This window comes from Nansenia antarctica, assembly GCF_963989245.1.
Source record: "Nansenia antarctica genome assembly, chromosome: 8".
Classification (NCBI taxonomy): Eukaryota; Metazoa; Chordata; class Actinopteri; order Argentiniformes; family Microstomatidae; genus Nansenia; species Nansenia antarctica.
The window spans coordinates 44,232,795-44,255,691 of NC_137678.1; positions in this window are offsets into that span (position 1 = coordinate 44,232,795).

Here is a 22,897-nt window from a genome sequence, read left to right on the forward strand (position 1 = left end):
TTGAAATGTTTTTCATTATTTTTATTTGTGTGTGTTTTCGTGTTTTTTGTTGTTTGTTGTCTAATGTCTGTGTGTTGTATTGTAAACTGTACTGTTACCTGTCTGCTTCTGTTGTAATGTAATGTTTGTCATTTATGTTAGGACCCCCTCGAAAACGAGATGGTGCATCTCAAGGGGTTTAATCCTAATAAAGAAAATTCAAATGCAAAATGTTTTCAAGCCCCTCCCATTCCCCCTTCGCCACGTTCGTCAAAGAGAACTTTGGGGCTGTGTGTCAGGAGCTGGTAGGTCAGAGCCACGGAGATGTGATGCGTAAACTCAGCGCCGACTTTGCCAACACACATCTGATAGTGGGAGGTAAGCATGAACACAAACACACACACACACACACACACACACACACACACACACACACACACACAAATACACACAGAACTATGTGAAATTGGACCCCAGACACTTTCCCCCACCAAAGAAGTGACTGAAAATGTTTCTGACATTCACCCTCTCGGTGTGAAGACCTTTCACTGTAAAGGCGATTTTGTCGCAGGACAACATTCGATTCTCAATTCACACCACCAAAGTGTGTGGGTGTGAATGGAGAATCGAATGTTGTAGTGCGACAATATCGCATCGCACGCCGTGTGCATTGGGCTTAAGTGTACGACCGTGTGCCTGTCCTCACAGTCTGCAGTGATGAACTCACACTCAAGTTGAAGGGCCCCACAGTGATGACAGAAGGCGAGCGCTACGAAGCACTGAGGCACTGCCGCTACGTGGATGAGGTGGTCCGGGATGCTCCCTGGACCCTCAGCCCTCAGTTCCTGAAGAAACATAAGGTTAGCAGTAGCCCCTCTGGAGAGGCGTCACATACAGTAGGGGTCACATACAGTACACCACATGATACTATTTATTATTTACATTTTTGGCATTTAGCAGACGCCTTATTCCAAAGCGACTTACAATCAATATATTTGAATACTAAGCATGTGAATCAGCAATCCACCATTCGTTGCAGAAAGAGTAATCTAGCTCGGGCCCGGGGCCACTGATAGAAGGAAAAACCTTCTCCCTATTATCGCCTTCTACTAAAAGTTTTTTTTTTTTTTTTTTACTGGAGAAACTGAGAAACAGTACAAGGGGGGCAATAGAAGTTCTTAGGGACACAGTAGAGGGGAAAGCGGGTGTCTTTAGGAGACGTAGTGGTGAGGGTCAGAAGATGTCTCAGGAGGAGCAGTTAAGATGTAACCTGAAGAGATGGGTCTTCAGTCTACGACGGAAGATGGGTAGTGACTCTGCCGTTCTGACAGCCGTGGGGAGCTCATTCCACCAGCGGGGAGCCAGTGTTGTGAAGAGACGTGATCGCGCAGTCCGACTGCTGTGTAGAGGAGGTGGGGCCAGTCGGCCAGCCGAGGTGGAGGAGCGGAGTGAGCGGGCAGGGGTTTGGGAGGTTACCATTTCCTTCAGGTAGGCAGGGGCTGTCCCTTTAGCTGCCTGGTATGCAAGCACCAGGGTCTTGAATCTGATGCGAGCTGCTATCGGGAGCCAGTGCAGGGTGCGAAGGAGAGGGGTGACATGCGAGTATTTGGGGAGGTTGAATACCAGCCGGGCAGCAGCATTCTGGATGAGCTGCAGAGGTCTAATGGCTGAAGCGGGGAGCCCAGCCAGGAGTACATTGCAGTAATCCAGGCGGGAGATGACCAGTGCCTGGTCTACCCCCCAGGGGCTCTGTAAGCCTGTGTACTAACAGCCTCCAGTTCTAGGGTGCGTTCGTAAATTCGCTCCGAGAGCGCCGGAGCGCACACTGGCGTTCAACGTCATGAAGGGACCAAGTAATGTGATTGGACAAGAGGCATTCCATGAGTGCTGATCATATTTTCCAGAGCGAATTCACGAACGCAGCCCTATTTCGGTAGATGCTAAGTGGGCTGCTCGGGACATCGTCGATGACATCGTCACCCCATTGAAGTTTAGATTTGAAACGGTTACATTTAGGGTTAGGGTTATGCAAGGTTAAAGGTTATTGTTAGGGGTTTAAGGGTTATTATAAGGGTTTAGGGTCCTCCCAAGGATCCCACTTAGCATCTACCATTCTAGTAGTCTAGCGGGATGACCTGACCTGGAAGGACAACACAAAAGACACCATCAAGAAGGCACAACAGCGGCTATACATCCTGAGAGTCCTCAGGAAGGAACACAGCAAGCAGGAGATACTGGTGACCTTCTACCGCGGCGCAGTGGAGAGCATCCTCACCTACGGCATCTGCAACTGGTTCTCCAGCTGCACAACCGCGGAGAGAAATGCGCTACAGAGAGTCGTGAGAACAGCACAGAAGATCACCGGCGCCCCCCTCCCCTCTCTGGAAGAGCTGTACGACACACGCTGTCTCAGGAAGGCCTCCAAGATCTCCAGGGACCCAACCCACCCTGGGTACGAACACTTTACCCGGCTGCCCTCGAAAAGGCGCTTCAGGACCTTGGCCGCAAGGACAAACAGACTGAAGAACAGCTTCTACCACAGGGCCGTCCAGGCCCTGAACACAGCAAAGACCTAGGTTCTGGGCCCTGGACAGTCTGGACGGATTGATGGCAGCTGCTGGATTGAAAAAATCAGGTGTAGTGCTGAGGCACAAATATGTACATTTCAAGCCTGCAAACTGTGACACTTTAAATAAATGTGCAATAACACTATTGTGCAATATGACAACCCTAGTCGTCTATCTGTACAGTATAGTACAGTGGATAGTGTTAGTTAGTTAGTCCTCTTCACCCCGTTGAGGGGCATAGGGCGTCCACCAGAGCTCTCCATCTCACTCTCTTTTGGGCCTGGGCCTTTGTTTCTTGCCATGTGGATAGTGTACATAGCCTTTATTTATGTAAACCAGCTCCTTCCCTTCTTGTGATTTTTTTAAAAGTGTTTTTTTTTCTTTCCTAACACCAGGGGAGCCACCCCTCCTAAATTTCGTTGTTTGGTACCTGTACTGTAGCAATGACAATAAAAGACCATTCATTCATTCATTCATTCCATTCATTCATTCATAGTTGTCATGAGGGTCTAAAGACTGTGAATATAGACTGACTGTATGCTCCCATCGCATGTGAATTACCTGAATGATGAAATAGTTTGATTGAATACAACTCAATAATTTGCCTTTGTGTGTCCTCTTTGTTATTCAATGCATCATTACAGGTAAGAACTAACTTACAGGGAGTACGTGTGTCAGTACACCATGTTAAATCTTTGGTAGAAGATAGAATGATGTTGGTATTTTTTCATTATGGAATATTCCCCTAATATTCCATTAGTTGGCGCCAAACCACCTCCAAACACTGGTGGGTCCGACGTCGTGTTTTAGCTGCCCAAACTTTGCCAGTACAGTATTTCAAAAACATTTGCAGTTGTTAGGTCAATTAAAAATTCCTTATCCCTTCTTAATTCATCTGTGGATGAAACATAAGAAATAACCCGCACTGGAGTTGATATGAGGTAATTTTACAGTGCATTTCCAAACACATATTATGTGTTTTATTGATTACTATTGTTCTGTTATTACTATTTTTACGCTATATGTTAAAGCACTTTGAGCTGCAACGTTTGCAGGAAGAGTGCTATACAAATAAAGGTTATTATTATTATTATTATTGTTATTATTATCGATAGACACAGATAGTCTGACGTCACGCAGATATCTTAGCTACCCAAAAATTGCCAGAACAGTATTTCATTTTTTTGTTGTTGCAGTTGTTAGGTCAATTACATGTCCATAGCCCCTGTTAATTCATCTGTGGAATAAAACACAAGAAATAACCCACAATGGAGCTGATATGAGTGCATTTTGATATTTCCAGTGCATTTACAAACAGGCGAAAAACGGGACGAGAGAGAGCGCCAACATTCAAAGGACCACAACGTTTTCTGTTGTGACCAAGTCGCGCTGGTGTCTAGAGGTTTGTGTTTTATAATATAACTTTCATTTAATAAGTCACTTCACTTAGTGACTCCTTCACTTAAAGGACACGCGTAGACATGCACATCAAGTCCATCATCCTGGAGGGCTTCAAGACATGCATGTTATGTATGTGGGACTGCGCCTTTAAGAGTGTGTGTGTGGGTGGGGCGTGTGTTTATGAGTGTGCGTGCGTGTGTGTGGTGTGTGTGTGTGTGTGTGCGGGTGTGTGCTTGCATGTATGTCTGTGCGTGTGTCATTTTTATCATTGGGGCCAACTTGTAGTGGTACGGTCACAGGAAACTGATTGTAATGTCTATGCCCTCCCCCCCTCCCTCCTCTGATAATATGCCTATAACGAGTCTGCTTAAACTACAGGGTCAGTAACCTTGAATGTGTTTATAACTGATAATGCTTCTCCATCAACAGCCAGTCTTGCAGGGGGGTATTCCATCAGCATCGCGAACGGAAAATCCAGGCTTAATATGATACATTTTGCGAGATTTATCTAAAATAAGACTGGAGTTTCCTTTAATGACATTGATGGTCTACCCCCCCGGGGCTCTGTAAGCCTGTGTACTAACAGCCTCCAGTTCTAGGGTGCGTTCGTAAATTCGCTCCGAGAGCGCCGGAGCGCACACTGGCGTTCAACGTCATGAAGGGACCAAGTAATGTGATTGGACAAGAGGCATTCCATGAGTGCTGATTGATTGATTGATTGAAAACTTTATTAGAAGATTTGCAGAAGTAGGTACATGAAAGTACATATTACTTACAAGGTCAACTAAAAGGATAAAAAACCCAAGAAAGCCACTGGCTTATTTCAATTGGGGTCCTTGATTCTCAATTCATCGTTACATGTAAGACAGACAAAAAAAAAACTAGTACTATCTACAAGATAATACAGACATATAACTATTACTATCTACAAGATAAACATACATCCATCATGGGAAGAACAATACAACAAAACATAAGGTATGTACAGCGGGTAGGACAGGTGGGGACATACACCACAGGTGGGGGCGGGGGACAAAACACAAAGTATGTACAGTGGGTAGTTCGGGTCTTTTAATCAGATTTTTGATTTAGAGGGTCCAGTTACGGATTGCAGCCTCCTGTAAATGTTTTTTGAGAGTGGTTTTGAAGGTGGGCAGTGTTTTGCACTCCTTTAAGATTATAGGAAGGGCGTTCCACATTTTTACTGCATAGTTTGCAAACGAGTTTAACCCCTTGTTTGTGGTGCAACGCGGTTGAACGTGGTTCGTGGAGCTTCCTCTGGTGTTGTATGTGTGGACGTTTTTGGAAGTATGTTGACAGGTACTTGGGTGTCTTTGTGGTGTAGCATATCTTGAAGACCAGGCCCAGTGCAAGCTGCTGCACTCTGTCAACTACTCGTAGCCAATCAAGGCTCAAAAAATGAGCAGCGGTTAGATGTGTCCTAGGGTTGAGGCCTAGCAGAAGCCTAACCAGTTTATTTTGGGCTGTCTGGAGTCTTGTTTTATGGGCCTTTGTGGTTCTATAGTACCATGATGTTACGGCATAGTCGAAGTGACATTGAATGAGAGCTCCTGATAGGGTCCTCAGTGTGTTTTTACTGACAAGTGAGGATATCCTGTACAAGAATCTAGTTCTATGGTTCACTTTTTTGATTACTTTTGCTGCCATTTTATCTCCGGAAAGATTTGCCTCTAAGATGGAGCCCAGGTATGTAATATCCTCTTTTCTTGTGATATTAATGTTACCCGCTTTTATTTTAAAATGTTCAGCCTTTCTGAGTTTAGATGGGGATCCGTATAGGATGGTTTCAGTTTTACCTAGGTGTATTGATAGTTTATTGTCAGCTAGCCAGATGCAGATTCTACTCAGTTCAGTGCTTAGCGCTTTTTCCACCTGCAATATGTCCCTGTCAGAGACCAGCAGAGCTGAGTCATCCGCGAACAGGAACAAATTGCAATCACATGCTGATGACATGTCATTCACATATATTAGGAACAGTAAAGGTCCCAATATGCTTCCTTGTGGAACGCCGCAGGTCACTGGGAGGGGGGGGGACAGTGTTCATATTCTGATCATATTTTCCAGAGCGAATTCACGAACGCAGCCCTAGTTCGGTAGATGCTAAGTGGGCTGCTCGGGACATCGTCGATGACATCGTCACCCCATTGAAGTTTAGATTTGAAACGGTTACATTTAGGGTTAGGGTTATGCAAGGTTAAAGGTTATTGTTAGGGGTTTAAGGGTTATTATAAGGGTTTAGGGTCCTCCCAAGGATCCCACTTAGCATCTACCATTCTAGTTGTCATGAGGGTCTAAAGACTGTGAATGTAGACCAGGGGTGCCCAATACGTCGATCGCGATCGACCGGTCGATCGCAAAGGTAGTATGGGTAGATCGCATGGCACTGAACAAAACCCAAAAAAAAAAAAAAAAAAAACGCCTATCATCCATCCTCACTATGGCTTTTGCCACTTGATTGACGTACAGGTAAGCCAGTCTGAGATCTGATCTTTTCACCTACACTTAACACGCGGTTCACCACGCATGCGCAGTCAACAGCACCAACTACAAAATACAAAATACCGGCGAGACTAATTACCTAGTTAGCCTTCCAATTTCTACTATTTACTATATAATACTAAATAAAGGCTATACAAATGAGTGGGGAAGCTGGACCAAGTAAGAAACCAATAACGTATAACTTCCATCCAGAATGGGAGGAGGACTTTTTTACACGATGTGATATTGGAAATGCGTCTGTCTGATCAGCAAATCTACGATGGCTATTTCGAAGAAGGGAAATGTGGCAAAAGAGCGAAAACGTACGGCTGCAACGATAGCTTCTTATCGCGTCAGTCACGTTCTTGTTAAACACAATAAGTCATTCAAAGACGGCGAAATTGTGAAAAAAGTTTCTCGAGGCTGCAGATTGCCTTTTCGATGACAGATCCACAGTGGCTGATGACACCTTGCAACCAGCTCCTACAGCCCTGACTATTAGAAACTAGCTGCCTCCTCCCAGTGCCAGGTCTCCCACTAAGGTAGAGAAATGCATTTATTTCCTCCTTTCAAACTAGGGAACTACCTGTTTTGTATCTGGTTTACTTTTCTGTTTGTTGGATCAGTAGTTGGCTATGGTACTGCAGACTGGCTGTCAGTGTGTGAGTGAGAGAACGTGAGTGAGTGTGTGTGAGTGTGTGTGTGTGTGTGTGTGTGTGTGTGTGTGTGTGTGTGTGTGTAAGAGAGTGAGAGAGAGAGAGAGGGAGAGAGAGGGGGAGAGAGAGGGAGGGTTTGTGCTATGGCTCCCTATGCAGACTGGCAAATGTGTGTGTGTGTGTGTGTGTGTGTGTGTGTGTGTGTGTGTGTGTGTGTGAATGTGTGTGAGCGAGAATAGCAAAGAGGGAGGGTTTGTGATGGTCTTCTCCTGTGGCTGTGTGACAGAGAGAGGGAAAGTGTATTGTGAGTTTACTATGCAGGCTGGGAACTGTGTGTGTGTGTGTGTGTGTGTGTGTGTGTGTGTGTGTGTGTGTTTGTAGTACGTGCATGTACGTTTGCGATGTTGAAACTAGACTGGTAGATCTTGGCAGACTGGCTACTTGAAAAGTAGATCTTGGTTCCAAAAAGTGTGAGCACCCCTGATGTAGACTGACTGTATGCTCCCATCGCATGTGAATTACCTGAATGATGAAATAGTTTGATTGAATACAACTCAATAATTTGCCTTTGTGTGTCCTCTTTGTTATTCAATGCATCATTACAGGTAAGAACTAACTTACAGGGAGTACGTGTGTCAGTACACCATGTTAAATCTTTGGTAGAAGATAGAATGATGTTGGTATTTTTTCATTATGGAATATTCCCCTAATATTCCCCTAATATTCCACTAGATGGCGCCAAACCACCTCCAAACACTGGTGGGTCCGACGTCGTGTTTTAGCTGCCCAAACTTTGCCAGTACAGTATTTCAAAAACATTTGCAGTTGTTAGGTCAATTAAAAATTCCTTAGCCCTTCTTAATTCATCTGTGGATGAAACATAAGAAATAACCCGCACTGGAGTTGATATGAGGTAATTTTACAGTGCATTTCCAAACACATATTATGTGTTTTATTGATTACTATTGTTCTGTTATTACTGTTTTTACGCTATATGTTAAAGCACTTTGAGCTGCAACGTTTGCAGGAAGAGTGCTATACAAATAAAGGTTATTATTATTATTATTGTTATTATTATCGATAGACACAGATAGTCTGACGTCACGCAGATATCTTAGCTGTGGAATAAAACACAAGAAATAACCCACAATGGAGCTGATATGAGTGCATTTTGATATTTCCAGTGCATTTACAGACAGGCGAAAAACGGGACGAGAGAGAACGGCAGGGGGATCCGCTTGCGCCAAAATTCAAAGGACCACAACGTTTTCTGTTGTGACCAAGTCCCGCTGGTGTCTATTTAGAGGTTTGTGTTTTATAATATAACTTTCATTTAATAAGTCACTTCACTTAGTGACTCCTTCACTTAAAGGACACGCGTAGACATGCACATCAAGTCCATCACCCTGCAGGGCTTCAAGACATGCATGTTATGTATGTGGGACTGCGCCAACGAAGAAAAGCCCTGTTCACTGGGCAGCGAGGGACAGCGGATGTTTCGGTCTCTCGGACCCGCTCCGAGACACGCGGACGGTGGGACGCTGCTCAATGGACATGTTGCTTAATGCAGATCAACACAGGTGAGTGTCTTACTGCTTTATCTCAGCGATGGGATATTTTGGCCACGTATTCTTAAGGCTCGGTCAGCTTTGCTCCGTGTTAGATGTGTTAGCACAACTTAATGACTGCAGCAGCTACCGCGGGCAGCTAAGCTAAGCTACGGGCAACTAAGCTAAGCTAAGCTACAGGGAAGGCGTGGGCAGCTAAGCTACAGGGAAGGCGCGGGTAGCTATGCTAAGCTAAGCTACAGGGAATGCGGGCAGCTAAGCTAAGCTACAGGGAAGGCGCGGGCTGCTATGCTAAGCTACAGGGAAGGCGCGGGTAACTAAGCTAAGCTACAGGGAAGGCTACCGCGGGTAGCTATGCTAAGCTACAGGGAAGGCGCTTCCCTCCTCCCTGTTTAGGGAACTTTTTTCTCTTTCGCCCAGCTTAGCTTAGCTTGGTTAGACTGTTCAGAAACGGCATGTTTAGAATGTTCTAGAATGTTCTAGAATGTTTTTTCTAGCCGTTGAGAATGTTACTTGCAGGGTTGCCACGCTACCTGGAAAACAGGGAAAACATGGACATTATTTAGCCCTGTTTCATACCTGGAAAAGGCATGGAAACTGAGCACAATTGAAAATTAACATGGAAATCTTGTGTTGTCCTGGAAAATTTGATAGGCTTTCTAAAACATTGAATAATTTAAGTTTATTCTCAAATGTAAGTAGTTGGCTTGGAACTGTCTGTGGCTGTTCTAAATGTGGCTTTATCAATGTTGGTTGGAAAGCACATGGTTCATTGTTGCAAACAAACATTGATGTGCTTGCTAGCTAGCTAGCTAGCGCTTGGAATGTGTTGCTAACGGTAATGGCATATAGCGCTAATACTTCCTGATATCCGCGAGTGGGGGGCGCAAGTTAAAACGGTCACATCTCAGCGTAGGAACGTTGGATTTACTCAGGAAGTGGTTGAAGTTTGACTGGCGGTCAATGCAAATGTGTGATCTTTGCTACTTTAATAGATGATGCATTTGCCAAGTGATCAGTATTTAGCCTGTATGGTATATATAGTATATGTATGTGGATATATGTGGAATACCCCCCTGATGTCACTACGGTGGCCTGTACACAATAACAATAATACCACAGTTCACATTTAGACCAATCAGGAGCCCTTGTGTCACGTCGTCAACTGAATGTTTAATGTCATTAATCTGATTTTGGATCAGCGGCTAGAGAGAGATGGGCGTGGATTTAGGTGCACTTTTAGTCAACATCCATTATAGCGCTGATCTAGGATCAGATATATTTTAATCAGCTAAAATGTTCATTTTTTTTTTTTTGAGAACTTTTTTTGTTTTGTTTTGTGGACTGAATCAATTAGTGGCGGACGAAATTCATTCGTGGCGGCCCGCCACCAATAAATGCGTATAGAGGAAACACTGAGGTTGCCATGGAGCTTATAGACTCTATTCTAGTCTTCCTATTGGTTCAGTTATTTCCTTTGAGGTGAGGGACCAAACTAGGAGACCCAATTGATTGAGCTTCTTCTTTAGATTGTTAATGTGGTTTTGATAAATTATTACGTTGTGAACATCTAAAAAAGGTTTAAATTAAACAGCAAGCGATCGTACCTCTAGTGACACATGTTTGTGTTGACTACTCATATTGAGAAGCAATGTAAAGGACATTGTTAAGAGAAGAAACAAGGTCAAGAGCTGACCTCACTGATTACAATCTTTTATCAGTATTGTAATTATTACTGTAGGCTACACTGAACTGTTATGGACTTACTGCATCATTTTATTGAATTATTATTCAGGCTGGAGAGATGTGACCTCACAGAGAGATGCTGTGAAGCGCTGGCCTCAGCTGCAGCTCAAACTCCTCCCACCTGAGAGCTGAACCTCAGTCACAACAATCTACAAGACTCAGGAGTGAAGCTGCTCTCTGCTGGACTGGAGAGTCCACACTGCAAACTGGAGACACTGAGGTGAGTAGACATACTGAGTAATATACACTATCACTTTTAATCCACATATTACATTTTAGAACATAAAAAGTTTGGAATCCAAATCCAAATCTTAGGTAAACAATGAAATATCCATTGTCATTAATTCCGTCGCGTTGGCGAAATGTTACCAGACGTAAACTAGCCTGATAGCTTTAGCTGCCTTAGAAACGTTAACAGACGTAAACTAGCCTGATAGCTTTAGCTGCCTTAGAAACGTTACCAGACGTAAACTAGCCTGATAGCTTTAGCTGCCTTAGAAACGTTAACAGACGTAAACTAGCCTGATAGCTTTAGCTGCCTTAGAAACGTTACCAGACGTAAACTAGCCTGATAGCTTTAGCTGCCTTAGAAACGTTACCAGACGTAAACTAGCCTGATAGCTTTAGCTGCCTTAGATACGTTACCAGACGTAAACTAGCCTGATAGCTTTAGCTGCCTTAGAAACGTTAACAGACGTAAACTAGCCTGATAGCTTTAGCTGCCTTAGAAACGTTACCAGATGTAAACTAGCCCGATAGCTTTAGCTGCCTTAGAAACGTTAACAGACGTAAACTAGCTAGATAGCTTAGCTGCCTGAGGTACGGTGGTTAACACACACGCTGCTGGTCTGGTTAGCTCTAGCTCGCTAGCAGTTAGGGATATTCAGTAGTTACTAGTACTAGTAGTAGCAGCAGTCAGTTAATGAACACGGTAACACATCTATAAACACACCACGTGTCATGTATGGCGTTCGCTAGCTAACCTCTGATCCTTCACATTAAATGACATAACGATGTTCAGTTGTTAGTGTTTATTAATCGTACATCCAGATAGGTAACTAGCTGACATGTATTCGGGTGGCTGGATCTCAAGCACGTCATGTGTTCTAGAAGCGTCTGGAGACTTTGTAGCCGATCTGCCTCCGTTCAGAATAAACAAACGCGTTGGAAAGACGTCAGTGTGTTTGATCGTCAGTGTGTTTGATCGTTGTGTTGTGTAATTGTTGTTTTGCAACCCGACATTTCGTGACGTTACACGGGCTGCATACCTCATCGTGATGTTGCAGTGAAGTGAATGTTTCCAATTCTTTCTAGCCTGCTTGCCTTATCACTTTAGGCTATTTTTTTATTTTTATTAAAACTAAACTCTTAAATTGGGTAGAACCCGTTTTAATAGCTCTCGCAACAATAATATTAAGTCTTATCGTTGACACTCGTTCGAGATTAATTCTATGTTATCTAACTATGTTTTCCTTTGTCTTCCCTTGCAAGGTACATGGGAGGCCAGTAACATGGTGTGCCAGTCTGACACCCTGTGTGATCCCGCTGTTCTGGTGTCTACCACGAACCCGGAACCGCACATTCGCAACCGCTGCCTGTCACCCGGGTCGGGCAACTGTGGCGGTGGAGGGGGAGGGGGAGGCAGCTGCACCGCCGGGGTGGACCAGCAGCCCCGCCAAGCCTCCCCCGAGAGAACTGACAGTGTGATCATGAGAAGTGTCGCAACATGGACACTAAGACCTCTACTGTGGACTCATGTGATCTGGACGATGGGTCTAAAGATTCGTTTTCCATTCAAGACCCTACAGCTATTAGCACTGGGGATGATACCTTCTTCAAACCACCCTGTGCCACCCCCACTAAGAAGGTGCTTGGAGAGCACATCCCTGCAGACTTGAAACTGGAGAGAAAACCATCACCCCAGGTGAGGAGGAGAAAGAAGAAGAAGAGAGGCACACGAACAGTTCCAGAAGCATTGCTCTAGGATGGAACGCTTCACCACGGCCCTGCTGCAGTCCTGGATGTCTGCAGGCCCTGGGGCCGCTCTCCTGGACCACATGGACTCCTCCCGCCAGGCGGTGTCTCCATAACAACAGTGGACCGCCTTCATTCACAGACGTTACCAACGTGGACATGGAACGCTTCACCACGGCCCTGCTGCAGTCCTGGATGTCTGCAGGCCCTGGGGCCGCTCTCCTGGACCACATGGACTCCTCCCGCCAGGCCACCCAACTCAAATACATCACAGGAGCTGCGCCTGTGGTCTACGGCCGAGGTCCATGATGGTCCAGTTTTACACGGCCATCATAGAGTCCATCCTCACCCACTCCATCACCTGGTTCCCTGCTGCAACGACCAAGGACAAGGCCAAGTTGCAGCGGGTGATACGTTCAGCAGAGAGGGATTGCGGGATTGAGGGATTGAGGGATTGAGGGATTGAGGGATTGCGGTTAATGAGATTGCATGTATTTTTTTTTATTGATATAAATTAGATAATGATTATTATTATTATTCATAACTGTCAATTGGCAGATGTTCCTCCACAAGCACTTAAAGAGATGCCATCATGAGGAGTACGTCAGACTGCTGAGGACAGGAGAGATCAGACCAGAGACGTATTCCAGAGGCCCACAACCGCCCCCCTCCACCTCACACACCCCCCTCCCTCCTTCCAGAGGCCCACAACTGCCCCCCTCCACCTCAAACACCCCCCTCCCTCCTTCCAGAGGCCCACAGGTCCAGAGTGAGAAGCTGCTGATATGGAACCTTGCTGTTAGAGACTTACACATCCTAGTCAACCTGGTCAAGGTGTTCGACAGCAGACCAGTGCTCATCGTGTGTCTGATGTACGGGCGTCTTTTCCTGGAGTCGTTCATGAAGCTGGGCATGCCGCTGCTGGACTTGAGTTTTAAGAACCACAAGGAGGATGTCCAGAGCCTGCTGAGGACCCTGCAGCTGAGAACCAGGCAGCTCCATCACATGTGTGGACACTCCAAGATCAAGCAGGACACGGCCCTCACCAACCACGTCCCCGGGCTGAAGAAGAGCCTGGAGCAGTTTGTGTACAGAGTGAAGGTCATGCTCACCCTCAACTACTGCCAGGACGCCTTCTGGCTGGGCAACCTGAAGAACAGGGACCTGAAGGGTGAGGAGATCCTCTCTCAGCAGCCACAGGGCAGCGATGAAGAGGAGGAAGGCTCACAGCTGCCTCAGGAACAGGAGGAGGAGGCTCATGAGAGTGAATCTGAGGGGAGGAGGAATGGCACCAGGGAGGAAGAGGAGGAAGATGAAGTTGTCACAGATGACTCTGATGACTAGTACAGCGTTGGAGAGGACTGTGGACTTTTCTCTCTAAGTCCTCATGGTCACAAGTTTTTCATGTTTTGCTAAATGAGAGCAATGTTGTCACTTTGTTTGTGAAACGTTTTCTAAAAGTGTAAACCATTTCTAGTAACACAATATTACATCACACTAGTCATGTTTAAGCCCCGGATGATGATCTTCTCCTGGGATGGGAGATGACCGGGGATGATGGTCGTTGATTGAACACAGGTCCTCCCGAGGGCTTTTCTATCTTCACACTTCACACTGCTGCCAAACTGTGATCTGAAGCAAACAAACAAACTGTGCTATCAGCAGTTATCATCACCGCAATACTACTACTACTACTACTACTACTACTACTACTACTACTACTAGTAGTAGTGACTTCACTCAGAGGCTAGATTGTGACATTCTTAGTCAGGGTAATCTAACATAGCTATAGCTATAGCAGCTAGCGTTAGATACAGCTAGCGTTAGCAGCAAGAAGAAGACCAACAGTGTTCTACAGTTCAAACAAGCAGAGACAGTAACAGCAGTAACAGTAGTAACTCACCCACCTCAGTAATCAGAGAATAGCAGTAGCAGCCATGTAACGTGTTGTTAGTAGTACTGTTGACTACGATGCACTAGTCTGTGCTGCTACGTAGCTCACCTAGTCAAGTTCGCTTTAGCAACGATCGCTGCTCAGACATACGTTCTCAGACTCGCGAGAGTGAGCGAGATCCAAGATGGCGCCGCCTCATGGCAGACACGTGTTCTCAGACTCGCGAGAGTGAGCGAGATCCAAGATGGCGCCGCCATATGATTAGGCTCTATCTCCATCTATCTCCGTTTAGAATTATAAGGTTCTATTCCTTTCTCTTTTAGTTTTTTTGATACTGTTTTCCATATCTCAAGGTGCAATCCTATATATTTTTTGTATTATCTGTTATATGTGAAAATACATGAGTGTAATTTTATAACTCGTTCATATAAATGAAAATGAGCATTGACACAACAATATACTGTATGTATAAGCTGTTTTGCTGCAATAAAAAACATTTGAAACATAAATATTGTCTTGTTATTTTGTACACCATAGGGGTAAGGTAAATAGGTAAAACACACCTGGGGGGGTATTCCACGTAGGGTGATTAACTCTGATCCAGGTTTAAATCAGATCCGGGCGCTAATTTCAGCTTCCATCAATGTGGCTCAAATAATTCGCTGCTTGGTTGCTATGCAACCAATCCTTCTGAGCAAACCTGGTAGCGAGCAGGTTTACAGGCTGGTTTAGGTAATACGTGCGTCAAAAATGTCTCACAGATGGAAACTACATCCCGAACGACAGTTCCGTCAAGTGTCTTTTAGGAAATATTAGTTCCCACTTTTTACGAGATAGATAGATAATTTGATATTGTGAAAGTGTGATCGATAAATAGATAGATAGATAGATAACTTGATATTTTGAAAGTGTGATAGATAGATAAATAGATGTGTAAAAAAATAAATAATAATAGGTATGTCTATCAACTTGCATTACTGTTATCACAGTGGTGTCTTTGGCGCAGGGTTTAAGGCAGCCAGCTAGAGGTCCGAAGGTTGCCGGTTTAATACTTGATTTGGTTTAATGTTGTTGTTTTTTTCTTTTTACATTTAACCGAAGCCTTCATGCAAATCGATTTACAATATATATACTGTATATATCTGTCTAAATAAATCATCTATCCATCAGTTATCATAAGAAAAAATGATCTATGCCAAATCCAGGGTCCAGTTAGAAGAACATCATTAATTACTCAGAAAGGCTTCAAACACCATTGTAATTGTGTCAGTTCTTGTAAATTAGCCTACACCATCATTTTATAGCCAACATACTTTTTTAGATGAGATTTTCAATTAGATTAGATTAGATTTCGAATGAAATGCAGTAAAAAGTGTGTCAGAAGAAGGATTTGAACCACAGTCTTAAAATGATGAATTAATACTATGGCAGCGGTCAATACCACTATGCCATCATGACAATATGATTATATGTAGCCTGCTTCTGATATCACCACGGTAGTAAATATTCCCGTCCATCTGAATTATCATCGCCGATATACTAATCCACGTACGTGGAATACCCCCCTGGGTTTACATCTTCATCACATAGGCTTACCTCTGTTAATTCACAGGGTTAGGAGTGGGTGCCTCCCTCTGTATTTATTAGATTAGGTTGTATATATATATATGCACTAGTTCAGTATATCACATTGTTTATTATTTATTTTCATTGGCACCACTTGTCGTTTCCTTTTCCCCTTGGCATACAGATTATACATTGCCCACCACCATTACTGTAAATAAAATCCGGCACTTTAGTTCTGTTGGATGTGGCTTGTTTTAGATCCCAACATTAGTTTGGTGTACTCTCTCTCTCTCTCTCTCTCTCTCTTTTTTTTGTGTCAGCTCCTCTACACCCCTCGATGTAGACGAGTTAGGTCTTGGGTATATGATCTAGTGCCCACTTGCACATTGTCTCTTGTTCTGACCTGAACTCACAAAAGCAACAAAACACAAAAGCAACTCATCATTACACACACACTGGCTTTGGCTTAACGATTGCTATCTAGACTTCTAAAATATCTCCTGTGACTCCAAAGAATAAAATGTAGCAAAGTATTATATCATTCTAACATTACTTTATAAAACCCTGGAAAATACTGTATCTCTCGGGAAGCTGCAAATAATGTATTTCTAAATATTCTGTGGATGCTTCTCCAGGGAATCAAGTCCAGGTGGTATTGGAATGAGCTCAATGCCCCCACTCAGAGGTAGGTGAGCCATAAGGGCTCCACACAGTGGTGATACGCAGGACTACGCCGTATACCCACTAGGAAAGGCCAAGGATTTCCATATACCCGCTTAAAAATGTGTGAGGATACGTAACAGCGTTTTGTGACAGAACTTTCACTTTCATTCATAAAATTCACCCCGTCTGTGTTACGAAGCACTTGAATTTTGGACCATTGGGACTGACTATAGCGTCATAGGCTACACCATCAAAGGGGGGAGATGCGACATGAAATATGTCAAAATGCAGCACTATCATGAACAGATCAGCCTTATAACATGTAATTTATATATATAAATTATATATACATATATATATATATAACGTTAGACAGGGAGCGGATTTCTATGGCGTTCCGAAATGAACAATATGAGGCTGGGAGGGGAAAATCACAGTATACCCACTAGAAAAAAATAGACTACACCACTGTTTGTAACTATAGTCCCTCCCCAATGGAAGCAATCTTATTTGCTAGCTTTTGGATAGTATCCTATATTCAAATTGAGAAATATATCATTAGTGTCATTCTGAAGTTCCCATTGCGATGTGCTGGTCTTAAAACTTCAAACCTAAAATATACGATCGCATCGAACTACATGAAAATAAGACATAGGCATTGAGAAGAAGCGAATACACGTTCACACGAATGGCACTAGTGACAGGAGACCCACAACACTATGGCTGCGTTCGTAAACTCGCTCTGGAATCTGATCAGCACTCATGGAATGCCTTTTGTCCAATCAAATTACTTGGTCTCTTTATGGCGTTGAACGCAGTGTGCGCTCTGGCGCTCTGAGCGAATTTACGAACTATGAATGAACTACTCGATAACATCGACGATAACGAACTACGAGAGACTGAAATAGCCTCAGCGAGAATGAGGCGCGGCATCGCTTTGCTTGTAATATATTTTTTTACTATTCAGATCGGAAGGAGGAATAAATGTTTTGCAGATATTAATACATATTGATTTCTTTTTTAGTTTTGACTTGTCCATCGGACAACTGCAGGAGGAAGTCCACTTGTCCGAACATAAAATGTACTTGTCCCGGACAAGCGGACAAGCCTTAATGTCGAGCCCGCCACCAGCGCATCCACACGGGCGAGCGCCCGTACAACTGCACGGAATGCGACAAGGGCTTCAAAAACTCCTGGGACCTCACGCGTCACCAGCGCATTCACACCGGGGAGCGCCCGTACCCGTGCCCTCACTGTGGCAAAAGCTTAACTCAGCTGGGCTTACTGAAACTGCACTTCGAGCGGACGGCTTGCGGCGAAAGTTCCGACCCCCCCCCCCCCCCGCTAGAGGCAGCAGCGCAGGACAAAGAGAGCGGCGGTCAGTACAAGGCCCTGAACACAGAAAAGGCCTAAGTTCTGGGCCCAGGACAGTCCGGACGGATTGTATGGCAGCTAGTGCTGAGGCACAAACATGTACATTTTCAAGCCTGCAAACTGTGACACTTTAAAATAATGTGAAAAAATACTTTCTTGTGAAATATGACAACCCTAGTTGACTATCTGTGCAGTATAGTACAGTGGATTGTGTACATAGCCTCTATTGATGTAAACCAGCTCCTTACCTTCTTGTGATTTTATGCATCTATGCTTTTTCCAAAATGTGTTTCTTTTTCCTTTCCTAAACACCAGGGGAGCCTCCCCTCCTAAATTTCGTTGTTTGGTACCTGTACTGTAGCAATGACAAATAAAGTCTATCTATCTATCTATCTATCTATCTACAAGTGCCAGAAATGCGGCGCTAGCTTCGCCACCATCCTGGAGAGGCTGCGACACCGGCAGACCCACGTGGTGAAGCGGCAGTACAAATGCTCCCAGTGCGACAAGATCTACGGCCGCCCGTCCGACCTGAAGAGACACCAGATGAAACACACCGGGGAGAGGCCCTTCCCCTGCGAGTCCTGCAGCAAAAGCTTCACTCACGTGTGGCTGCTGAACAAGCACCGCCAGATCCACACCAAAGAGCGCCCCTATCCGTGCGCCGAGTGCGGCAAGAGTTTCACCCAGTTGCAGATCCTCAACAGGCATCAGCTGATCCACAACGGGCAGAGGCCGTTCCAGTGCTCCTACTGCGAGAAGAGCTTCACCCAGCTCGCCGGTCTGACGCGGCACGAGAGGATCCACACGGGGGAGAGGCCGTACATCTGCACGTCCTGTCAGAAGACCTTCCTGACGCACGGGGAGCTCATCAGACACCAGCGCAGTCACAGCGACTACAGACCGTACACGTGCCCCCAGTGTCCCAAGAGCTTTAAGACCAAGCGCGCCCAGAGCGAACACATGAACACCCACACGGGCGAGCGGCCGTTCCTGTGCGCGCACTGCGGGAAGAAGTTCGCCAAGTCCACGTCGCTCATAAGACACAACCTGATGCACACGGGCGAGAGGCCCCATCAGTGCGCTCAGTGCGGGAAGACCTTCCTGACCTCTGGCGAGCTCCTGCTCCACAGGCGCGTTGAAGGGTATACCGCCTGTCCACTAGGTGGCAGTATCTCGTTTGCTATGCTGTCCGGCTCAGTCAGGAGTCGGCCATGTTATTATTTGTTTAGTGTCAGACGTTCATGTTACGGTGGCCGTCTATCGAGCTGTCCACCTATTCCTGTAAGTTGCGTATTCGAATGTTTCTGGTTAAGTTATATATATTACTGTAACAGGTTCGGGCACAGAGGGAGACAGACAATAGGCTGGGTAGTTTTTACAAGCGGGTTTTTATTACGGGAACAGCCGTTCTGGAGTTTCAGTCAGGCTGAGCCTTGCTCAAGCGAGAACGTCTCTGCCCGCTTCTCAGCCCGACCCTTTCGGTCGCGGCTCCCCGGCAGCGCTCGTCCGTCCCTCGCTCCCTGACACTCCGCTGCTTCTCCGTTCTGGTATCCCCGCTTCTGGTACCCTCGTTCTGGTATGCTGCTTTGGTTTGTTACTCCGTCCTCGGGCCCCTCAGTCCGACTACCCCTTCTGGGGAACAAAGCCACACGTTAAGAGCGCGCGTTGATGAGGATCCGATTGGCATCAGCCGATGCCAATCGGACCCTCATCCCTTCACCAACTGTCCTATAGCTCCCCCTGCCGGTCGGAACGCGTCATGTTCCCCACACACCCCCACCACCAGATCAAGGCCGGGCGCGCCCGTCCGCCAGCCTACTCCCCCCCCCCCCCATCACGGGAGAGGAAGTCGGCCACGACCATTTGCGTCCCCGGCCTGTGCACCACCGCAAAATTGAAGGGCTGTAGCGCGAGGTACCAGCGTGTGATCCTCGCGTTAGAGTCCTTCATACGGTGGAGCCACTGGAGGGGAGCATGGTCGGAGTAGAGGGTGAACGCGCGCCCCAGCAGGTAGTACCGGAGGGCGCCGACCGCCCACCGGATGGCCAGGCACTCCTTCTCCACCGTGCTGTACCTGCCCTCTCGCTCCGATAACTTGCGGCTCAGGTACAGCACCGGACGGTCGGCTCCTTCCACCTGCTGGGTCAGCACCGCTCCCAGCCCCCTATCCGATGCGTCCGTCTGCAGGGAAAAAGGGATGTTAAAATCCGGAGCATGCAGGACAGTTTTACCACAGAGAGCCGCTTTAATACCTTCAAACGCCACCTGGCACGGCTCCGACCACTGGACCGGGTCTGGGGCACCCTTCCGGGTGAGGTCGGTCAGGGGGCTGGCCAGCTCCGCGAACCCCGGCACGAATTGCCGGTAATAGCCCGCCAGTCCCAGGAACCGCCTCACTTCCTTCCGGGTCCTGGGCTGCGGGGCGGCGGCGACCGCAGCGGTCTTATCTACCTGCGGGCGCACCTCCCCACCGCCCAGGATGTACCCCAGAAAGCGGATCTCCCCCCGCCCGATCACGCACTTCGCTGGGTTGGCCGTGAGCCCCGCTCGCCCCAGCGACTGCAGCACGGCCGCTACCCGCTGCATATGCTGCGGCCATGTATCGCTGTAGATCACGATGTCGTCGAGGTAGGCCGCTGCGTATGCAGAGTGCGGCCGAAGGATACGATCCATGAGCCGCTGGAACGTAGCCGGGGCCCCGAACAACCCGAACGGCAGCGCGGTGAACTGGTATAGACCGCGCGGGGTGGAGAACGCCGTTTTCTCGCGGGACCCTGGCGACAGCGGAATCTGCCAGTATCCCTTCGTACAGTCCAGGGTCGTATAGAATTTCGCCGCGCCAAGCCGGTCCAAGAGCTCGTCGACCCTGGGCATTGGATAGGCATCGAATTTCGACACCGCGTTCACCCGTCGGTAGTCCACACAGAACCGCACAGCCCCATCTCGCTTGGTCACCAGCACGATAGGGCTGCACCAATCACTGTGGGACTCTTCTACCACGCCCAGTTCCAGCATCGCTTCTAACTCCCGGCTCACCACGTCGCGTTTGTGAGCCGGCAGCCTATACGGCCGTGTCCGCACCGTAACGCCCGGTGGCGTCTCTATGTGGTGTTCTATCAGCGTGGTGCGCCCGGGTAGGGGGGAAAACACATCCGCGAACCTCCGTTGCAACTCGGCCACGTCCGCTCGCTGGGCCGCCGAAAGATGGTCTCCCAAGTGGGCCGGGGTACCAATTTTAGACTTTGGGACCTCCGGTCCGAACTCATCCCTCTCGGGAAGTAGCGTAGCCAGCGCAACCGGGATCGCCTCGGTCCATTTTTTAAGAAGGTTCACGTGATATATCTGCGTGCTATCCCCCCGATCTGAACGCACCACCTCATAGTCCACCTCCCCCACCCGCCGTGTGACCGTGAACGGCCCTTGCCACTTGGCGAGTAATTTCGAGCTGGAAGTGGGCAGTAGTACAAGGACCCTGTCTCCCGGTGCGAAGATGCGCAGCTTAGACCCCCTGTCGTACAGGCGCTTCTGTCGTTCCTGGGCCTGGTGCAAATGCTCCCGTGATATAACCCCTAACGTGTGGAGTTTTGCCCGCAGGTCCAGGACGTATTGAATCTCGTTTTTACTGTCGCTGGACCCCTCCTCCCAGCTTTCTTTAATGAGGTCCAGGACGCCGCGAGGCTTGCGCCCATATAGGAGCTCGAATGGGGAAAACCCCGTGGAAGCCTGGGGGACTTCCCGCACCGCGAACAACAGGGGGGCTAGCCATTGGTGCCAATTTTGACTATCCTCGTGAACGAACTTACGGATCATTGATTTAAGCGTCCGGTTGAACCGCTCGCACAGACCATCGCTGGCCGGGTGGTACACGCTCGTCCGGACCGCTTTAATATTCAATAATCCGTACAGCTCTTTGAGGGTGCGTGACATAAAATTGGTACCTTGGTCAGTGAGGATCTCTTTCGGGATCCCCACCCGGGAGATGACCTGAAACAACGCCTGCGCCACACTCTTCGCGGAGATGGAGCGCAGGGGAATTGCCTCGGGGTATCGGGTTGCGTAATCTATCAACACTAACACAAACCGATAGCCTTGTGCACATCGCTCTAATGGGCCGATAATGTCCATTCCAATACGGTCAAACGGGGCCTCAACCAGGGGGAGAGGGTATAACGGCGCCCGCGGGACGGCCGGGGGGTTGGCTAGCTGGCATTCGCGGCAGGCGGCGCACCACCGGCGCACCTCCGCCCGTATCCCCGGCCAGTAGAATCGGTCCATTATGCGACTAAGTGTTTTATCATATCCTAGGTGGCCCGCCATGGGGTTATAATGTGCCGCCTGGAATATCGCTTCCCGGCGGCCCCGGGGAACCAGCAACTGGGTGACGTCCTCTTCCCTGCGAGTGTCACGACTCACTCTATATAGTCTGTCCCTAACCAACGTAAAGTATGGGGGAGCGAGCGCCGCGTCTGGCCGTACCCGTGCCCCATCAATTACCATCACCTGGTCGTAGGCTGAGCGTAGGGTAGCGTCACGAGACTGTTCGAGGGGAAAATCTCCCACCGGAGGAAACACCGGCAGCGGCACCTCGGGTGGCGGTGCCTCTGCCCCTGCCTCCTCCTGCCCCTCGTCAGCGTCGGCCGCCCCCGCATCAGCGCAGAGCACGGCGCCCGCCCCACGCGTCCCTGCCCGTCGTGCGTGCACCCCTGTCGTCCCCGCTACTGCCCGTGGGAATCCCGCCCAGTCTAGACCCAAGATTAAGGGGTGCATGAGGCTCGGACTAACCGCCGCCTTGACTCTATATTCTCTCCCATTATGTTTGATCTCGATGGGGACCACCGGGTATACGTGAACATCCCCATGCACACACAGTATTGACACCCTCGATGCCCCTACCAATGCCTCTGGTCGCACCAGGCGCTGGTGGATCATAGACTGTAGGCAGCCCGAATCCAGCAGCGCCTCGTGCGTACCCCGCTGCATCCTTACCCGGATACGGTACACCTCGCT